The sequence below is a fragment of the Podarcis bocagei genome (assembly GCF_964188305.1).
Source record: "Podarcis bocagei genome assembly, chromosome: 7".
Taxonomy (NCBI): domain Eukaryota; kingdom Metazoa; phylum Chordata; class Lepidosauria; order Squamata; family Lacertidae; genus Podarcis; species Podarcis bocagei.
Genome location: NC_138132.1, coordinates 50,164,697 through 50,185,502, shown reverse-complemented (window position 1 = coordinate 50,185,502; position 20,806 = coordinate 50,164,697). Strand labels below are relative to the sequence as shown.

The following is a 20,806-nucleotide window of genomic DNA, read 5'->3' as shown; positions in this document are numbered from 1 at the left end:
TTTGGAATGGTGGACTACTGATCACTAGTCTGAATATTTTTTCCCATATCTCTATGAAGTCTCAATCCTGCAAACGCCATACACACACTAGCCCTTATGTAGCTAAAAGGTGTGAGTCCAGAGATACCCCTGTTACCTGGCATAGTATGCTCTTGCTGCCAGGCTGAGAAAATGGTGAAGGAAGAAGGTAAGAGGTCCTCTCAAAAAAGCAAAAAGTCTGAAGTCTTTAACCATTCCTCCTCTCCTAAAAGAGAGCCAATGCTGCAGGAAAACATTTGCTCATCATGCTGCTTAAGCCAGCACACTTGAATGATATTCTTCCTGGAAGTGCTTACTGCTAGCTGGAGCTGTGCTGTGTGTTCACTGTATCCTATCAGTATCCACCAATCCATTGCGAGTGCCTTCAGAGCTGTCTGTTAAGATAGTTCAAAAGCCTGCTTTTCCCAATAGGGGTTGGAGAGTGTGTGTACAAGTGCTTTCTGGGATAGCCTGGCATTGCTGTTCTAGTTTCTTCAAAGAGAGTAAGAAATAAAATATTTTGTTGTTGTTTCTTTCTGCCCATTTGTTCAAGAGGCAAATACTGCTCTTCCAAGTTTTTGGCTAAAAAAAAATCCTGTGCTAGTGTGTCTCCCTACAGAAGGCAGAGCCAGGAGCACCGTCCCATCTTTCCTTTACCGCCAACTTGTAGATCTGTATTAATTTGTCTTGACATAGATTTCAGACATCAGAATCCTGAGTGCATTTCTTAATTAAAATATGAATAATGGCAATTGAAGGTGCCACAATGTGAAAGAGTCAACTAAGCTTCAGTCCACTGAGGGTAAATTAGAGGTACACATGACAGCCCTAAGGCAGATAGGGGGTTGTGGAATGCACCTCTGTAAACTATTACTGGGCTAAGTTCAAGGTGTTGGTTTTGGTATATAAAGTCCTTTACAGCATGGGACCAGGATACCTGAAATATTATACCTTGTATATACCTAATCACTGTGCTCTGTGGGTGAGAACCTCCTGCAGACCCCAACTTATGGGATGCCTTCCCCAGAGAGGTTTGCCTGGCACCAACACTCCATGATTTTTTAGTTGTAGGTGAGGAAGCCCTTCCTGTTGTCATAGGACTTTTAATGACAATCTATCAGGTGCTCTAATTTTTCCACCAAGCTCTCTTTTGCTGTGTTTGATGCCATGTTTAAATTGTCTTGGCTACTGTGATTAGTTGGTTTTAGTTTTGTTTGTTTAGCTTCCTGCTTTGTAAATTTTCTTTATTAAATATTAAAAGTGTTATTTTATTGTAAATTCTATTTTGGTATTTTATTGTCTATGTAAACTACACATGAAATGAAAAGCACATATAATGGGTGTTCCATAAATAATTATATATATATATATATATATATATATATATATATATATATATATATATATATATATATATATAATTTAAATCTCCTTACCATAGAAGCAGAAGTTAGTAATAGCCTCGAATTTTCTATGGACATTGCACTAACCTCCTTTGCATCACTAGACATATGAATATTTATTATTTTAAAATTTTATTTAGGACATATACTGAATTTCTCATTCAAAAGCCAATGTGGGCATTTGTAGGTCCTATTCTCTTCAACAGACTGTTATGTTCAAATTAGACCGCAATCCTAATGTGGGAGTTATTAAGGTAGCTTAACGCCCTTATCAGCATAAGTGAGACTGGAGGAACAAATGATGTTTCCTGGTTGTTTTTAATTGTGTCCAATGGAAGGCGAAATAGTGGGTTGGTGGGAGTTTAGACATACTCTGAAGCATGTTTAAATCTCCCAATTTGAGGGTATGGTAGGGGAGTGGGAGGGTTTAGAATCCTCTAGATCTCAGCCACTTCCCATAAATCCTCCCCTTCAAAAACTCTTATGACATCAAGTGGGCTAGAGCTTCAGAGGAGCCATCAGCACTGGAGAGGAAGGCTCTGACATCAAAGGGCCTCCCAAGAATCAGAACTGCACACTTTTCGTTATTAGGTGAATTTTATGCAGGTTTATGCAGTGGGGTCCTGCAATTCTGCAACCTGACTGTCCCTCAGTTGTTATATTCCTCCTATACATTACAGGCAAGTTACATGAAGAGTGAGATCTTCACACTTTTCACTGCCTTAGCCTATGACAAGCACCTACACTGAGTAGCTGCATGTGTTGCTGGTCCTCTAGGCTTAGGTCTTCTGCCCGTGGTTGACAGGAAAGGCTGGATGACTCGGCAGCCAGCATCAGGGTAATGGTGAGACAACAATGACATCTTGTCTAACTGGACTTGCAGGGTAAGAGGGCCATCAGGTTTTCACACTAAGCATCAAGAGAGCAGCACTCACAGAAGCAAACTACTAAGCTTCAGCCACACTTGTTTTCATTCTGCAATGTAGAATCTGTCTGCTTGGAGTGTTCATAATGGGATAGCAACACACAGGCATCAGGATCTGCTGCATGGGTTGTCTATTCCTCTTGTTTGAATGGTGATAAGAAAAAGTGTCCAGAGGGGGGAGGGAAAGCAAATGCTTTTGGCTCCCAGTCACACTGGAAAAAGGGGGATGGAATGGTAAAGGGAACCCTGGTGTAGTCCTTAAGTCTCTCAGTGGAGAGAGAGGAACAATCTACTTGAAACTCTGATTGAATCTTTCTGAACAGTGAGGTCTCCCAGCTGAGTCTGCATGAGTAAGCGTCTGCCAGAATCACAGGATTGGCTGAGCTTTATGTGAAGGCTTTGCTGAAAGGCTTGTTAAGGAAGCACTGCTGACCAGGCCATCCAATTGCATCACGCTTCAGAAACGAAATGTGCTGCAGCTGGAGAGTCACACGTTGGTGGCTTCCGGCAACAGAGGGATAAAATAACCAACTCTTTCCCACCCTTGGGGCCTGTGCCTCAGAGAATCTCCTGCACTTCCACCCAGCAGCTAGAGCCAATCTAGCAAGGAAAATGAAAGCACTTTCTGCTGCAGGCTGTGTGAAGTGGGTTGGAGGGACAGGTCAGTTACATCAACTTTCCCCAAAATAAAAAATGCAATTATTTATTAATTTATGAATGGCCTTTGGCAAGTGTCAAGGTAATTTACAAACAAAAACGGTTAAATATAATTGCAATTTAAAAACAGCATAAAATGAACATCTAGGGCAGAGATTATTTTTCATCCAGTGGATGTTAATCTCATATTGCTTTTGTTATGTATCCTGTGGTGTGGAGTTTGAGCCTAGCAGTGTCTAAGATGCTTCAAAATTCTTCACATGCAAAGGTTCTGTGCTTTCCACTGAAATCCAAGGAAGCACAAGAAACACATTTGGTTTACTAGCACACTCTCTCCCATTAACCCAGCCCTCTACTAGTTCACAATACTGGACTACCTGGTACAGCAAGCCACCTCTCCATGATGTACCCAATAGCACTGGTGACTTAAGCTGCAGTCCTTTATTCACTTGAATACTGTAAATGCTGTTGAATTCAACAGGGCTTACTTCTAAGTAGAATTACACTATAAACCAGTGGGTTTTGAAAATACTGAGGTGACAGTAAAATGGCAAAATGAAGAAGTGGGTGCTTGCTGGGGCCTCTAGCATAAGGTGCATTAACAATTGTGGCTCTGGGGACCTGGAATCGTCCTGTTCTGAAGTTGTATTGAACAAGCACCTTTATCTCAAAATGCTCTGAATTTCAGGAAAAGTGTTTTTAGCAGCCCTCCAAGCTCTTGAGTTCCCTGGCTTGAAAGTATCTCCTCTTTTCCCTCAGCCTCCTCCTTGGGGATAACTGCTAAGAGTGTTTAGTTACAAGTATGGACCTACCCAGCCACACACTTACTCCCTCCTTTCATCTTGCCTAGCCAAGAATTAAAATGCAAATCAGAATTGAAGGGCCACATTTAAAAGAGAGGAGTCTTCATATCTGATTTTTTGTTTACTTGGGCTTTTAATTTTGCATGTGAATTGGGACCCCTACAAACTGGAGTTTTCTTGCTGGTGTATTCTGCAACATGTCATCCAAGCAATAATAGTGTATTAGTGATGGATATATACTAGACCATCTGCACATAATTCTACTTTATTTGTAGAATTCTTCCCCAATGTTACTGTGTTATTGCTATCTGGAGGGGAACTCTTACATTATAGTTCACACTATGTCCTTTCAAATATATTTATAGGAGGGGAGTTATTGGGTTTTTTGTTCTTGTTTTTATTATGTATTTTGTGTTCTCATTTTGTATTTTTATGTTGTGAACCACCTTGTGATCGTCAAATGCAGGGTGATATACAAATTTGAATAATAATAATAATAATAATAATAATAATAATAATAATAATATAGCACAACAAAAGCAGGTCATAAAACCCCTGGAACATTTGTGGTATGAAAAGGTACTGGATTTCAGTAGGAAGCCATAGGACATGTACCTATTCCAAACAAAGCAGTATGATCACCCTGAACCATTTGAAGGTGCAAACAGTATTGAAAGCCAGGTTGCATGTAACAGCCCCAATATTATTATGAATGCACAATTTAAAACATATGTATATCACCTCCTCCTTGCAGATTGCTCTTCTTGCTTCCCACGTCTGCACATACACATTCCTGCTGACCAAGATCATTGTCCATAAGGCTTTCCTGCACTAAGTTATTAGTGTGGCTGCCCCTCAGTATTGACTATCTGCATGTGCAAAAGGATAAATCACTTCAGGTCTCAAAGGCTTCCTTTATCACACAAGCCATTCCTTGCACAATAAAGAAAATTCCTATACCTCATTTCTTGCACACAACGATGCACATCTTCTTTCAGCATGATACATCTGTTGTGGGCTTGTTGGATTTCTACAGTATTCAGATGGTAATACTTTGTACCTGAGGTGAAAGCAGAGGCTTGACAACCATATGTCAGGAGTGCTCTGATGGTGTTTCCTGCTTGGCAGGGGGTTGGACTCGATGGCCCTTGTGGTCTCTTCCAACTCTATGATTCTATGATTCTATTCTATGAAATGGGGCCCTTCTCCAGAACAAGAGCATTTTCACTGTTGATGTGACTGTTCCCTGCAGACAGTCTAGGGGGACTTCTAGACCCCAGAGGAAGTGAGGGAAATCCTAGCAGGTCCAGAATATGGAAGGAACCACCCATGCAGGTACCTTAGTTTTTCAAAGGGTCATTTATCCTGGGAACCATGTGGCAAGGTTCAGAGCTAGCACTGGAAGCTTTCCCTGGGCACTTGGGCCCACAGCCAAAACATGCAGCTTAAAGGAAATGTAAAAGACACAAGAACCTAAAATTGTTTATTTTAACTCTCAGAAAGGCAGGGAGATGCTGGTGCCTCTGGATACTGCTGGCAGCCTAAGAAGTCAGATTCTTGGGGGAAAGGTTATAGCAGCTCATTAGAGTGCCTAATAAAACTGTCTACAGATGTTCACTGCCCATCCTGATACTCTTTGAAAGAATAGGACCTGAGTAGGTCCCAGATAAACCTGAAGAGCATTTCATCACTCAAGCAGCATTCCTTAGAACTGCACTAACAGAATCACCATGATTACAGGGCCCAGCAAGCATCCTGCTATGTGCTGACTGAATGCCACCTGAAAATATTGGTAGAAAGATGGTGGAATGTTGGTGGTCATTAGTCATTACATCCAATATCATTGGGGCTTGTGAGACCCATCTTGCACACACACTGCCAACATGAAGAGGTACATCTTGTCTTTGTGCTCCATACATCTACCCCAAAAGCAATATAGCTAGGACTACAACTTATATGACTGCTGAGATACCCACAAGGAAACATATAATGCAATCAATGTTAATCCTGAAGGCAATACATTGGTTGGTATGGAAGGAAGAGGCAGACAACACTAGAAAGGGTAGGAGGTTTCAAGAGGGACAAACAAGGTTATATGGTGAGAGATAATTCAATTGTTGTACACCCATTTATCTCCATCATTAAACTACAACCTAGGCTTATATGGGTGGGCTCTATATGAAACAGAGCTGAGCCAGCTGAAAGCAAAAGGTGGCAGATCCCTAGAGGAAAACCAGCAAGAACTAGGGTGTATACAGTTTAAGACAAATCTGCCCTAAAAGGTTAATGAGGGTGAAATTGTTTATGATTGCTCAAATGTGGAGAGGCACCCTATAGGTGTTTATAGGCTAATACAATAAGTTTCTGAGCCATGGTGAGTGAGCTGGAGTGCTTGGTCTTAGAGGAGAGCAGAAATATAGTGAGCATAATGGAAGTCTGGTGGAAGGGAGAAAACCAGTGGGACATGATTATCTTCAAATACAAATTCTATAGGAAGGACAGAAAGGGTGTGCTGAAGGTAGTGTTGCTCTTTATGTCAAAGAGGTCATATGAATTCAACACACTAGAAATCCCAAAAGGGAAGGACTCCTCCACAAAATCACTGTGGATGGTAATGCCAGGCTTCAAAAGTAGTTTAGTACTGAGGATGTACTACTGTGCCCCCAATAAAAATGCCTAGGATTAACTTGAGGTGGAGCATGACACCAATGAGAAAGCCAAAAGAGGAAGTGCTGTAGTAATGGGTGGCTTCTATTATCTTCACAAAGATTAGATGCATGACTGTTCGAATAACTACAAAGAAGGAAAATTTCTAGATACCCCAAAATACTGTGTCCTAGAACAGTTGGTCATGGAACCAGCCAGCCAGACAGTGACTCTGGTCTTAATCCTAAGTGGCACCCAGGACTTGATGTGAAATACAAGTGGTATTGAATTGGTTTGGAACACTGATTATAATACTATCAAATTCAACAAACAGTGGTACCTCTGGTTACAAACTTAATTCGTTCCGGAGGTCCGTTCTTAACCTGAAATCATTCTTAACCTGAGGTACAACTTTAGCTAATGGGGCCTCCCGCTGCCGCTGTTCTCATCCTGAGGTGAAGTTCTTAACCCGAGGTACTGCTTCCAGGTTAGAGGAGTTTGTAAGTGTTTATAACCCAAGGTGTTTGTAACCTGAGGAACCACTGTATGTTTAAGTGGAAAACTGCCGAGAAAATCCAACACCATCACATTTGACTTCAAAACAGGTGCACTGGTAGAAAGGAATTTGAAAGAGAAAGTCAAATGGATTAAATATCTCCAAAATATCTGGAGGTTATTCTCAATAATAGAAGCTCAGCTAGAATGTATAATACATTCAGGAAAGGTATCACTAAGGCCAAGAGGATGCCAGCTTGGTTAATGAGCCAAATCGAGAAAGCTCTTAAGAGATAAGATTGCTTCCTTCAGAAAATAGAAACCTTGTCCAAATGGGGAAACATACACACCCCTTTTCATCCAACCAGTTCTCACCAATCTCTGCCTAGTTGTTATGCTCTTCCAAAATCAAATCAGAGACAGTAGGTATTTTCCCACTCACCAACCTGGCAATCATTAGTAGTAACACTACCTAAGTTATTGGGGATGGAAGACAGGCCAGAAGGGGAGACAAAGTGCAAGTATGGCCCCATCTCATCACCTGATGCCTCTGTCCACTACCATAGCACCCTCTGCTGATAACACCAAGTCATACAAGGTGATTAAAACATATCCCCAAGTTGGGTGAATGGGCATTAAATGACAAGTGTGTTTCAATGTAAGCAAGTGTAAAATGATAGAAATTGGGGTAAGAAAAATCCTACTTTCATATATACTATTCAGGTCTTAACCAACAGTGACAACAAATCGTAATGTCGTGATGAATATCTGAATGACAATGTATGCAGCAGCTATGAAACAGACAAATTCCATGTTGGGAATCATTAAGAAAGGAATCAAAATAAAACTGTCAATATCTACAGTGCAGCAACTCTTGAAATACTGTGTACAGTTCTGGACACTGTGCCTCAATGATGTTGCAGAGCTGCAAACAGCAAGAAAATGATCAGTGGCTTGGAGCAATTCTTATTTGAGGAAAGGTTACAATATCTAAGGCTTTTTACTTTAGAAGAAAGGTAAGTAATAGGGGGCATAATGGATGTGTAAAATTAGGAATGGATTTCTTATAAGATTAGAACTCAGGGCCACCCAATGAAGCTGAAGATTCAAGATGCACAAAAGAAAGGGCATCTTCACACATTGAGTATTGTGGGCCCAATTTTATGGAACTTCCAACAGAGGGTGGATGGGTCCCTTTCCTGTTGGGTATGTGACACCTAATGAAGACTTTTTGTTCCATTGGGTATTTTAACTGAATTCTGATTTTATCGCTTTAATTGATTTTTATTTTCACTGCATTGATTTATTTGTGTAAGCTTGGAGACTTATAATAATTAAGCTGTATATCAATTGTGAAAAATAAAATTATGGAATTTGTAATGACAAGATGTGGTGATGTTCACCAACACAGATGGCTTAAAAGCAGGGTTAGACAAATGCATGGAGAATTAAGCTATCAGTGGCTGTAAGTTATGATGGCTCTTTTACCTCCAGTATCAGAGCCAGTATGCCTCTAAACACCAGTTGCTGGGGACCACAAGTGGGGGGTGGGGGTGGGAATGCTATTGTGTTCATGTCCTACTTGTGGATTTCCCATAGGGATTTGTCCTCATGGCTATATTGTTGCCTATGGGAAGTTCACAAGCAGGACATAAGCGCAATAGCATTCTCTCACTTGTGATCCCCAGCAACTGATGTTCAGAGGCATACTTTGATATAGATAGCATATAGCCATCATGATTAGTAAAAAGACCTAGCACTATGGTCCCATCTTCATTTTAATGACTTGTTATCGACAAAGAGACAGAGTGGCAATCCTCCCTAACTGTGAAAATGACAGAGATAATGTTTCAGTCTGTTCTACCCTAACACCTCTTCTGAAGATTTTTCATGAATTTAATTGTGGGAGGGGTTGATAAATGTGAAATGGTGGCTCATGGTATTATGAGAGTTACTGCTTTAGAAAATTTGATGATTTATTTACTTATGTATTAGTAATTCTATTTTACTGATTTGTTAGGAGTTGTTAAGGATTATGTTATTTTGTGGATTTCTCTCTCTCTCTACCTGTTGTAAACCATCTTTTGACTCATGGAAAGGGTAGTATAAATAACTAACAATATGTATGAAAATGTTATACCGTCCTTCTATTAAAATGACAACGGTGGTGGATGGGATACATTAAAAACTCAGCAGGAAAAAATGAAAATTGCACCATGTGCTTCCTACCTGTTGGTGTCTCTTGCACTTCCTTTCTAGGCTCTTCTTTTCATGTGTCTTTGAGATCCAGATGGTAGTAAGGAGGCCCAGAGTCACCAAGTGGGCATGAACAGTTTGTTTCTGCAGATTAATTGACTCTTTGGTGAATTTCTGTATGAATTTTTTCAGACCAATCCCTTTACTGTTTCATAGCATCTTTTGGTTCTGGTAAAGTCTAATAAATCAAAGATGAAGAAATAATTTCTGCATCTGATTGTCCAGCTGATGGATGAAGCACAGAGTCTGCGATTGAACTCCTCTCCAGGTAGGTCCTTGGTAAGGACTCTTCCATCCTAAAATAAGAGAAGACTACATTGGCTCCTTGAGATGGGAACTAAACACAGCTCATAAGTTTTTTACAATCCAATCCAGCTCCCTACCTACAGTATATGTTTCAACCCACTGAGAATATAATATACTGCCATTCCATGACCCCTACTACCATATAACTTTATTTCTAATGTGTCTTAGATTATCCAGGGATGGATATATGTATAATACTTGAGACCAGTGCATTCTCTGTGAAAAAATATTTCTCTGAAAGGACATACAATGGGAGCCAGCTAGTGCAGCACCCAGGAAGAAGATATTGATGGGGTTTAACAGCATGCAGAATATGGAAAGAAGAGTCTAAAAGTCAACAGAGCATGTTTTGTGCTCCAACACTGTAGGAAGGAAGCAGCTGTAAGCAAGAACCTCAGTAATCTGAAAGCATTGCACAATTTGCAAAATCTGAATTAAAGGACCAATGATTCAGAATTTTATTCCATTTTATGAAATACGGAATGAAAGGTAAGTTTTGGTGCCATAAGTGGTAAGTGTCTGATTCTTCCAGTTAGGATGCATGCAAAAAAAATCCCTGCTAATGTTATTAGCAGAGCCACTCATCTCCTTACCAGGTTGTGGCCCAGATAAGCCACCCTTTTGCGCCTCCTGGAGCCCCTCAGCCTAGTTTATAGCCCTTCTACTACTTCTTACTTGAGACATCCAATAACTGTCTCCTCTTATTAGCAGTTTTATCAATAAGGACTCAGCTATCGACAGGCTGCAACTTGAAAAATACAGCCCAACTGTCCCTGGAAGTGCATCTGAGGACTGCTCAGCTTTTAAGGTCTCATTGCATAAAAGATGAAGTGAGTTCTTACCCTTCTAATCTTTGTCCCCTATTCCAGCACTGCAGGGATGGTCCACACTGGCTTGTGGGCATAGTTCAGGCTGGGTTAATTAAGCATATTGAGCCAATAACCTTCCATGTTAGGATAGTGATATTCATAATTTAATGTATTGCTGCTGAAACATTAGCCTGTCAACAAATGGCACCATGCCACAGAAGTCTTAGTGCTGACCACCTTTCAGTAAAATGAGTGTATTGTTAAAGCAGGCATAAATCATTTATGGTTATGGCTCTATTGTCAAACTGTACATGCAAATAAGCAGTAACTTCGGTAATTTATTTTGCCTTTTGGAGATTATTTTCATGATTTTATTATCCCATTTTATGATTCATAGGCACTGGCCATATGCCATTCTGTGCCTTTTCAGTGCTTTGCTGCTATTCTGTTAGTCATCTTCAAAACAAGAGGGAATCTGGCATCAGCACTGTCACAGTCCCACCAGCTTCCAGCACGGTTGGTGGAAATCCAAGCATCTTATTGTGGATACACCATTCCATTCAAAATACAGGAAAACAGTTGACAAGGCTTTATTGAAAAGAATGGTGAATGGAAGAAGTTTTAGATTGGAAACCTCTTTGGCTAGAGACCTGTCAAACCTGTTCTTTGTACAGCCCTATGTATATGATATTTAAACACAAACAGCAACATAGATAGGGTGTTCTACAAGCTTTCAGCCCACCAGTTGATGAATGGATTCATGTATAGACCAGGAATAAAACCTCAGTTGGCTTTTGGAGCACTCTGGCAATTAGCTGCAAGATTGCTGATGTTTTTTCTTCTTTTTCTTCTTTTTTATTAATCCTGCTCTTCAGCCAAAAAAGGATCTGGAGCAGCTAATGGAACACATGAGGGAATGCACAGGATTCAGAATATGAAAATAAGCAACAGCAGCAGTAAGCAGGCATCACAGCATCCAGGAAGGGGAACCTGCAGCTGATAATTTTCAGCAGAGGTTGAAGATTGTGGTAAATCTGTACATAGGGTAGAAGACTTGAAATGTTCTGTGTCCTGATGCTTACATAGCATCTGAAGTCACCCTTGTAAGATGTTGTGGTACTTTGATTGTCATTTATTTATTTTGTTTATTTAAACAATTTATATACACTTAATCACAGTAATCTCAACTGGTATACAGGAAACCAAATACAATAAGACTAAAATGAGTTAAATCAATAAAATCAGAATTTAATTTAAAATAGTCTTAAAAAGTATTGACTAAAAATGCCTTAAAAAGTATTCAGTAAACACTGGGAGTTCAACAGGAAGGGGGCCTGTGTGACCTCAACTGTAAGGAAGTTTCATAAAATTAGGCCCACTATACTGAGTGGGCAGCTCCTTGCGGATACAATCTGTGCATCTGAGCCATGGGGGACCACCAACAGTGACTACCAGAAATACTTCAGTAATCAAACAGGAATATAAAGAATCAGGCAATCCCTGAGCTATCCTGGATCCAAGCTGTTATGGGCCTTGTAAATAAGAACAATGAACCTGGCTGGGTAGCATACAGGCACCAGGGTTATGTGTTGGCAATAGTCTGTCCCAATCAACAGTCTAACTGCAGCATTTTGCATAAGCTAGAGCCTCCAGACCAGGTCCAAGGGTAGCCTCACATAGAGCACATAACAATAACTGAGTCCTGAGTGAATCATAGCAGTCAAACTATTCCTGTCCAAGAATTGTCATAGTTGGCATACCAGCCATAGCTAGTAAAAGGCGCTCCTAGTCACTGAGGCTACCTTGATCCTCCAGCAACAAGGATGGATTCAGGATAATTCCCCAACTCTGAACATGTTCTTTCAGAGGGAGTGCAAACCTGTATAGAACAGGCAACTGGCCTATCTCCTAGATGTGGGGACCACCAATCCTCCATCCTTCTGTCTTCCCAAGGTTCAAGCTCAGCTTACTGGATCTCAACTCCACAACTGTGCCCAGACAATGGTTCAGATTTTGCACAGTATTTATTGACTCAGATGTTATGGAGAAGTGGAGCTGTGTGTCATCTTTGTACTGATGACACTTTGCCTCCCAACTCCAAAAGAGTGCACCCTGTGGCTTCGTACAGATGTTGAACAAAAATTTGAAATAGATGATAGACAGATGATAGATAGAAAGAAAGAACCACATTGAGAACAAGATTGCATGCAGTGGTACACAGTAGTGCAAAGACCATTAAACAAAAAAAGTTATCTTCTAATGCTACTCATTGGAAACACCCTGTAAGTAGCAGCAAAACAACAGTAGAAAAATGCCCCTGATGCCTAACCCACAGAGACAGTCCATAAGGATACCATGGGTAGTGGTATCAAAGCGGACAAGAGATTAGGCAGAAGCAGAGAGGCACTTCTCCTGTCCTACTCTTGATTCAGTTCATTTATCAGGGCAACCAAGACTGAGTCTGTCCCAAAACTGCACCTGAATCCAGACTGAAACAGAGCTAGATAATTCATATCCTCCAGGAACTCCTGCAACTGCTCAGCCAGCACTCTTGTCACCACCTTCCCCAAAAAGGGGTATTTGCAACCAGGAAGTAGTAGTTATATGCCATGGAATCTGGGGTGAGCTTCTTCAGGAGTGGACACACTACCACCAGTTTAAAGGCAGTAGGCATCACACTGTGTTGTAAAGAATGTGTTCACCATACCCTGGAAACATCCAGCCAACCTCACTCCCCACGACTAGCTTTCACCAGCCAAGATGGGCAGGGGTCAAGAGAGCAAGAAGCCAGTTGCATCATTATAAGAGTCATGTCCACATCATCATAAACTGAAATTGATCCCTCAGAGCATAGGAAGGCACTGTATTGGACACCTCAGCTGGAACACCAATGACAGTGGCATTGAAGGCACTATGTTTTTTTTTTTTAAAGTAATATTTATTAAAGTTTCGAATAATACAGAAAACAGAAAGAAGAAAAAAAAAGAAAAAAAAGAATTCATCCTTTACAGTCCCATTTTCAATAACTTTTTTCCGCGACTTCCCCTCACCTCCCCTTCTTGTATTCCAAGTCCAAATATTTATCCAACAAGTTCTTACCTCTAATTTCTTAACCTTAATTTGTTATTATGTTTATTTATATTAAATTTTAAACCTTAATTCATTATTATATTTAATTCAATTTATATATCAACTTTTAACTTATATACCTCAATCATTTATAGAAAACTTTTTCTAAGGTCGACCCTATTTCCCTTCCACGAATTCCCCATTCTTATACTAATAGCAACACAGAATTAAACACAGAATAAGAAAGATCAGGCCCCCTTTGGATTTCCAAACCCCACCCTCCCTTCCCCGGTTTCGATCCCAAAACCATAGTCCATTAGTCCATCTGTTATTAGCCTGGCAACCTCACGTCCGAGGCCCTTAAATCTCTCTCAGTCCCTTTCTGCCAGCTTCTTTGAAAGTCCCTTGTATTTAACACCCAATCTCGAAGAGGCACTCTCTCTATACAGTAATGTCCATATTCCTTCCAGCCAGGCCTCCTTGTTTAAAGGTGGAGCTCAAGTCCTGTTTTTTAGATCCAAATGTCCCAAAAGCTCCAGCTTCCACCTTGATCAAATTAATAGTCCCTAAATCTTCGGATCCCCAGAAAAGAAGATCTTTCCATTCCTCATTTCTAAGTTCAAACCAAGTTTTCCTCTTCCAATCCTTATTTTCTTTTATATCCATCTTGGCAGGCCTGGCATTGAAGGCACTATGGAGCCAAGTTACTTTATCCTCAAAGTGTAGTGCAAATTGATCACAGCATGCTGCTGAGTGCTCCAGAGGCCCATCCACTACTTCTGGTACAACTAGCCTACAGAACACCTGAAACAACTCTGCTGGATGGTTCTCTGAGGATACAGTGGAGGTAGAAAAGTAATTCTTCTTTACCACCTTTACTGCTGCTTGGTAGGCAGAGTTATGTGACCTAACAAGCTTTCGGTCATCTTTGGACTTAGTTTTCCACCACCTGTGTACTTGGGAAAGGGTGGTGAAATTGGGTGCATAACCTCATTGGAAATAAAAAGTTTGTCCTTATCTGCCATCATGAGCTTCTTTGTAGCATTCTCAGGGTATCTACTCACTTGGAAACCTCTCAGCTTAGGAAGTACTAGACTGATGAAGTCGGAATGAACTTCCATCTACTCACTAACGTGCATCTGATTAACTTATATGAACTATTAGATGCATGATCCTAACATATTTTCCATGAGCTGCTGATTCCATCAATATCAGTATAATAAATATCATTCACTTTAAACAGTTATTGTATTCTTGTGTTGGATAACTCATATATTGTATTAATCTCTTCTGTTATGCTGATTTTTAAAAAATGCTGCTTTGCAAACCTCTTGCAATAATTCCATGGCCCCTCGAGGTGTCCACAGCTCACTGGCTGGAAACCACTGAACTAAAGAATACAGATATTAGTGGTGTTGCCAGAAGATTCCCCAAACCACAGGATAAAGTTCATATCCACTGCTGAGGAGGTTCAGGGTGACTATCCAATTTGAGGATCAGTGAGATCTAAGCACACAGCCATTCAGGATATGGTTCAGCATTATAATTACCTCATCACCTCTTCCCAAGCTATTGAATTAAGCCTAATCTTTCTGGGCAGGGCAGGACTGTTTAATTTTACCAATAAGAAGGGACAGAGTTATTCACTGCAAGTCGAAGAGAGAATGAAAGGAACAAGAAAAGCAAATTATATAAGCTCACTGTGAGTACAATAAATTTTAGAAATTAGGACTGTTTCACACAGGCAAACATTGGTTTGTCACTTAGGCTACAAACATAACAGGGAGCTGCAGCCAATCCTGATTAATGTACCTGTTATGGTACACATGCTTGTCACAGTAACTTTTTGTATCATTATGTGGTACACTTAAAGCATCTTAGATGCACACTTAAGAAATGTCACCTGTGTTGTAGCTCTTGCACAAGTTGTCACATTGATCATCATGCGCTATAAAGATCAACATTCCCAAAATAAATTTTTGACCTATTGCTCAATAATACAGCTTATGCAATTCAAAATGTTTCTGGTGATGATCCACTGAACCTTGACTGAACATAGAAAAGGCTTAGAGCCAAAGCCAGGGTTGTTCACTTTAAAACCGCTCTTGTGGTCTGGAGAGTGTCTCAGGCAGCAGGTGCCAGGAGACTCTATGCCAAAGACTCTGGAGATCCACTGCCACCCACAGGAGACAGTCCTGGGCTAGACAGATAACATCATATACAGCATTGGATTTCAAGGCAGAAGAAAGGTGGGGTAAAAATGAAAGAAAGGACTGTCAGGGAGGGACCACAGATCTCCTTTGCCAACTATGACTACATTTTGTGCTGCACAGCCAAAAGCAGGAGCAACCATTACTCTCTTAGCTACAGCTACAAGAGAGTTAAAGCTGAGGTTTCTAAATTGCTCTCTTGAGGTCTTATTACTTGTTGATTAGCTCCTTTTGGGGACTGCATCAAACCTTCTACAATAATAAACACTCCCTTCATTGGGAATTCTGTAACAACCTCAGCTGCCCTGCAGCCCTCTGTCCTCGCCTGGAAAAGGCAGCAATATATGTGAGAATTGCTTCCCCTTTTGGGTTGTGAGTTCTGGAAGTGGGTGGACATATTGATCTGTGGAATATTTAACAAGCTTATTGAGAGCAGATAAACAAGTGTCAGGTTTGTATACTTTCATATTTAACTTCTCAATCCTAAAAGGCTAAGCAGAAACAAAAGTGGTCTGTGTACCTGTGGGAAAGCATTTAAGGTAGCTTGGTCCTTGGCTGCTGTCAAAAACAAGCTGCTCTTTGACAAACCAAGTTCCACACTTGTGTGATGCTGGTCTTGAGCAGCATCACCCCTCTGCTCTAGTTAGTTAGTGTTACAAGGACAAGAAGCAACTCTGGAGAATACTGTGGATGTGGATCAGAAAAGATGAGCAGAACTGGTAGGAGGTCCTACCCTGAAGATTTCTAAGTAAAATTTGGCCTTCAGCTTGGCAAAAGCCAAAACCATGCCATTGAAAACTAATTGTTTTGCCGAGATGACTTATGCCATTATTTGGATTACACTTACAATTCTAAAAGAAAGGGGAAGGAAATACAGAATCTCAAGCACAGGGGACATTGTTCTCCGTTTCTGATATCTGTGTTTCTCTCCAAAACAGGGCATGGGGCCTCCCTAAAATCCTCTGTAATGAATTAGCCTGAAGTTATCTCAAGTCATTGCCTCAAAAGAGCCAGCTACCTGTTGGAAGAGAGGTCTGATCGATGCGAACTAAAGCAGCCGTGCGTGAGCTGTTACACAGTGGTTAGTATTGATCAGAGCTAAAGGCTGCCGATAGGAATGTAGAGGGAACTGACAGGCGGAGAAGAGGAAAGGAGGAAACTGCCTTCGCTGGTGGCAGTCATACAGAGGAAAGCCGATAAAAAGTCAATTCCACTTAAGTTAATAGCTGCTAACTAAATATTTTGGGGGGCAGAGCCTTCCCTCTGTTCCGGAAGTGAGACATCAAGCAAGAGCTGGGCATCGACAGATGAGATCACAGAAAGAGTTGTGATGGCCAGTTGAGCAGAATGAGAAAGACGTAGGCTCCACACAATCTGCTAAGCCAAACCTTGCTGTTGCGTATATCAGAGGGAAGAAGCAGAAAGGTAGCAAACAGCATGGGACCATGGGCATCTGCAGGATTTTTTTCTGGGATGGAAGGCACAAAGTAAAGATTCCAGAATAATAAATATGCGCGCGCGCGCGCACGCGCGCACGCACACACAGCGAGAGAGCTGATCTACCTTTTCTTAAAGTTCCGGCGATTGAGCAATGGTGAGACCCAAACAGACCTGACCTCTGAGAAACAAGCATTCCAGTCTACCCCTCAGTTGTTTTTCATTTAGTAGCTTCTACAGATAGACCTGGAATCCAGATATATTTCCATCTATGACTAAAACACTTTATTATTTTGCTGCCTTTTTTTTACTCTCTCCAGCCCCTACTGTTGCTACAATTAAGTTCTCAGCTATGCACCCTGCATTTCCCTAAAAAACTCAACACACATCCCAGGATCAGCAGTGGACTACACAGTTCTACCTCCCTACAGCAAAATGGGGGAGCAGGGGGTGGACTCACTGGGCTACTTTGCAGGGCTGGCATAACCTGTGCTCTCTCAGCCATCACTCCATGCCCTGCAATATGGATATAATAATAAAGGGCTTTGTCTGCATTGGAACTGGCTGGGTAATTTTTTTAATGTTCACAAACTCCTGGGAGGAGGGGGAGAATTATCTTTTTTATATGAATAATATTCAAATTAATAAAAACAAAAATGCCCATCTTTGCTGCTATGTTCTGTTTTGGGGTATCTTTTGCCCAATCCCAGCTACATTAACATCCTTGATACCTGAATTGTTTTCTGTTGAGCAGCAAACATTTCTCTCCCAGAGAGGACCAGCAGAAAAAGGGGAAACTGCCTCCACAAATAAACCCAGGCATAGGCAAACTCAGCCCTCCAGAACATCCCTGACCACTGGTCCTGTTAGCTAGGGATGATGGGAGTTGTAGTCCCAAAACATCTGGTGGGCCATTTGCCTATGCCTGAATAAACATATGCATGGAGTTCCCTCTTCCAGGCAAAGACACAGGAAAGGCTGGCAACATTAACCCTGCCATGTGGGAATCCCTTGCAGACGACAGCAGTGCCTGGAGACAAGTCATGTATCCACGGCAGTGACCAGAGGAGAAATGACTGCTGGGAGGAGCACAGAGAGAATAAATGCCATGGTGCACCTGTAACAGTGAAATTGGATGCCTTTATCTGCCCTAGCTGCAATAAACTATGTCTCTCCTGTACTGGTCACTACAGCCACAATAAGTGCTGTAATTCTCCAACAATTTGACCTTACCCCCAAATGGCGCACTCTTCCATTGTCTCTCAAGACGGATGGATGCCAACAACAAAAACACTTGGGTTTGTCCCTTGAAATTCTCAGTCAATGCAAGAGTGAGAATGGAGAAAACAGCATTTGATTAAGATTAGGGAAGGGGTGATGAGGGTGAATTAGGAACGAAGTGGTAGCCCTTTTAAATTTTTTAAGGTGCATCTGAGGTGTGGTTCAAGTGAGGAAGAAGCTCACTAAGCAGAGATGAAACTTGCATATCCCAGGGGCAGTGGAAGAAGCAAATGAGGCACTGTGGAAGGAGGATAATTTGGCCACAAAGAGTAGCACAGATATTGCTGCACAGTTCTAACATTTGACTTGCAAGCCTATAAAAGTAAAATTTTTGCTACAGAACATCAGGGATACCTGAACACCAGGAATCAAATTGTGTTCTGTATAGAATGTATATAATTTACACATTATATACACATTTAAGCATTCATCATCACATTTTCTCCCCCTTCTCCCCCATTGTGAACCGATCTTCTTACATGCACTGGAAAATGAAAATGGACATATTCAGGTTTCTTCCCAATTAGTTAATTGCTGGATTCTTCTGTAATCTGCACTTGCTGAAGTCTCTCTTCTGGCTTAAGTAAAGTTAACTTTTCTTTCTCTCTCTCTCTCTTTTTCTCTCACACAAACAAGATTTCTATTAAGTGGACAGTTTTACAGAATTAGGTGTTAAAATTGAGCATAGGCATTGATCATGCAGACTTGGGAAACTTTGGTCCTGATTCCAAAGACTAGGAATAGTGTGGGGATCTTTTACAGCCATATGCTTTCTCAAACTCTGGGTGGAAGATTCATGACTGTATCAGGCTCCTGGTTTTAAATCGTCTCAGTCACTCTTGGGCCTGCTACTACTGCTTCCTTAATGGGTCTTGCTGAACTCAATTGTATGCTTAACCAGTGTGACTGACAGAAATCCAATGCTGACCACTTCATTATGTGGTGACCTTGCCCCTCTTTCCTTCTGTCTTTCTAATTCCCCATCCTGGGCAGTGCCCCCTTCCTAATGAGAACTCATTCAAGGTCAAGACCTTCAAGCCTTCACTTTTGGGTGCAAAGTTCTACTGTATCCCAAGAGAAATTCTGCCAGTGGAAATCAGCACTTTGAAGTGCAATATTCCCCAGATCAGTTTGGTACAGTTTGGGTGGGATTCTATTTCACCAATTAATCTCTCATGATCCATCTGCACCCCAATAGGCATGTCTGCTACTGTTCCTCTGTAGAAAGAAAACCTTCTTAGACAAATCTTTTTTAAAAAAGTAATACTGAAATAGATGCCATCCCTCTGTGGTAGATCAAAAGTGGTTCAACCAGTCTCGCGGGAAGTGTCTACACTGATTATCAATATAAATAACATAATAAATAAAAATAGTAAAAGAAACACTAAATAAAAATTGTAAATCACTTGCAGCCCTCTGAAATATTCCCAGGTCTTTCTGTACCTGTTCCTTAGAACACTTAAAAAAAACAAACGCTGGGAGGGAGCATAACTTACTAGCAGAGCAGTTGTTTTACAGGTAGAAGATGGTCCAGGACGTCACCAGTTAAAAAGATAGCAGGTGATGGGAAAGGCCTCTCTCTGCCTGAAATGACAACCCTGGAGAGCTGCTGCCAATCAGAATAGAAAATACTGGGATAGATGGACAAAGAGTCTCAGTGTGGCCATAGAAGGTACACTGCCTTTTTCTGCATTTCCTCCAAGCAGTCTTAACAAAAGGCAGTTGCATATCTCATAGTCAACAGTGCTCACTAATCACAAGAGAACATCCAGGGCAGGGTTCCCCAAACTTGGGTCTCCAGCTTTCTTGAGACTATAATTCCCACCATCCCTAGCTAGCAGGACCAATGGTCAGGGATGATGGGAATTGTAGTCCAAAAACAGCTGGAGACCCAAGTTTCGGAAATCCTGATTTAGGAGATGGGAGTAAGGGAAATTATTCCAGATCTCCACAAACGCAATAACAATTTTAACCCTAACCCAAAGCAATGGCATGAGTGCAAAGATGAAAAATGAGGGAACATTTGGTCAGATTTGTATTTCCAGTTTATCTCGTCAAAAGCACCTTGGTGTGTCTCCTTCATGTCCTTCTTCCTTATTTTGATTTTTCCTTTTTAGGGTGGTGGTGGTTGTTGTTTTGAAGTTACTATTTGTTTCCAACATTTCCTCCAAGGAGCTCAAGCATACATGGTTTTTCCCCATCACAACCACCCTGTGAGATAAGCTAAACTGAGAGACAATGACTGGACCAAGGTTACCTACTGAGTTTCATGGTTTAATGTGGATTTGAACCCTGGTGTCCAAGATCCTAGTCCAAAACTAACAACTATTTTTTTTAATGTAATTAAAATATTAAATAAATAAATACTGTAATACCTAAACAAATAATCAGAGCCATAGCTATTGGGGGGGTAGCCAGGTTTTTGCCCCGGGTGAAGCTTCCAGAAGGGTGCCATTGAGGCTCCCAACCTGTGTGTGTACACAAATACATA

The 20,806-nt window shown here is 41.1% G+C and overlaps 1 protein-coding gene across 16 annotated transcripts in view; it reads right to left on the bottom strand.

Moving 5' to 3' along the window:
• The window catches only part of ZFHX3 (zinc finger homeobox 3), a 263,343-nt gene that overhangs the window by 184,657 nt on the left and 57,880 nt on the right, over nucleotides 1–20,806 (bottom strand). For 14 of the 16 annotated variants that reach the window (XM_081202548.1, XM_081202547.1, XM_081202531.1 and 11 more), the window contains one exon: nucleotides 9,177–9,499. The exons of 1 other annotated variant lie outside the window; for it this stretch is intronic. The gene's annotated coding sequence lies outside the window, so the exon portion shown is untranslated. Of the gene's footprint in view, nucleotides 1–9,176; nucleotides 9,516–20,806 lie in introns of all 16 variants that reach the window. One more of the 16 variants, XM_081202535.1, reaches the window with a different exon arrangement.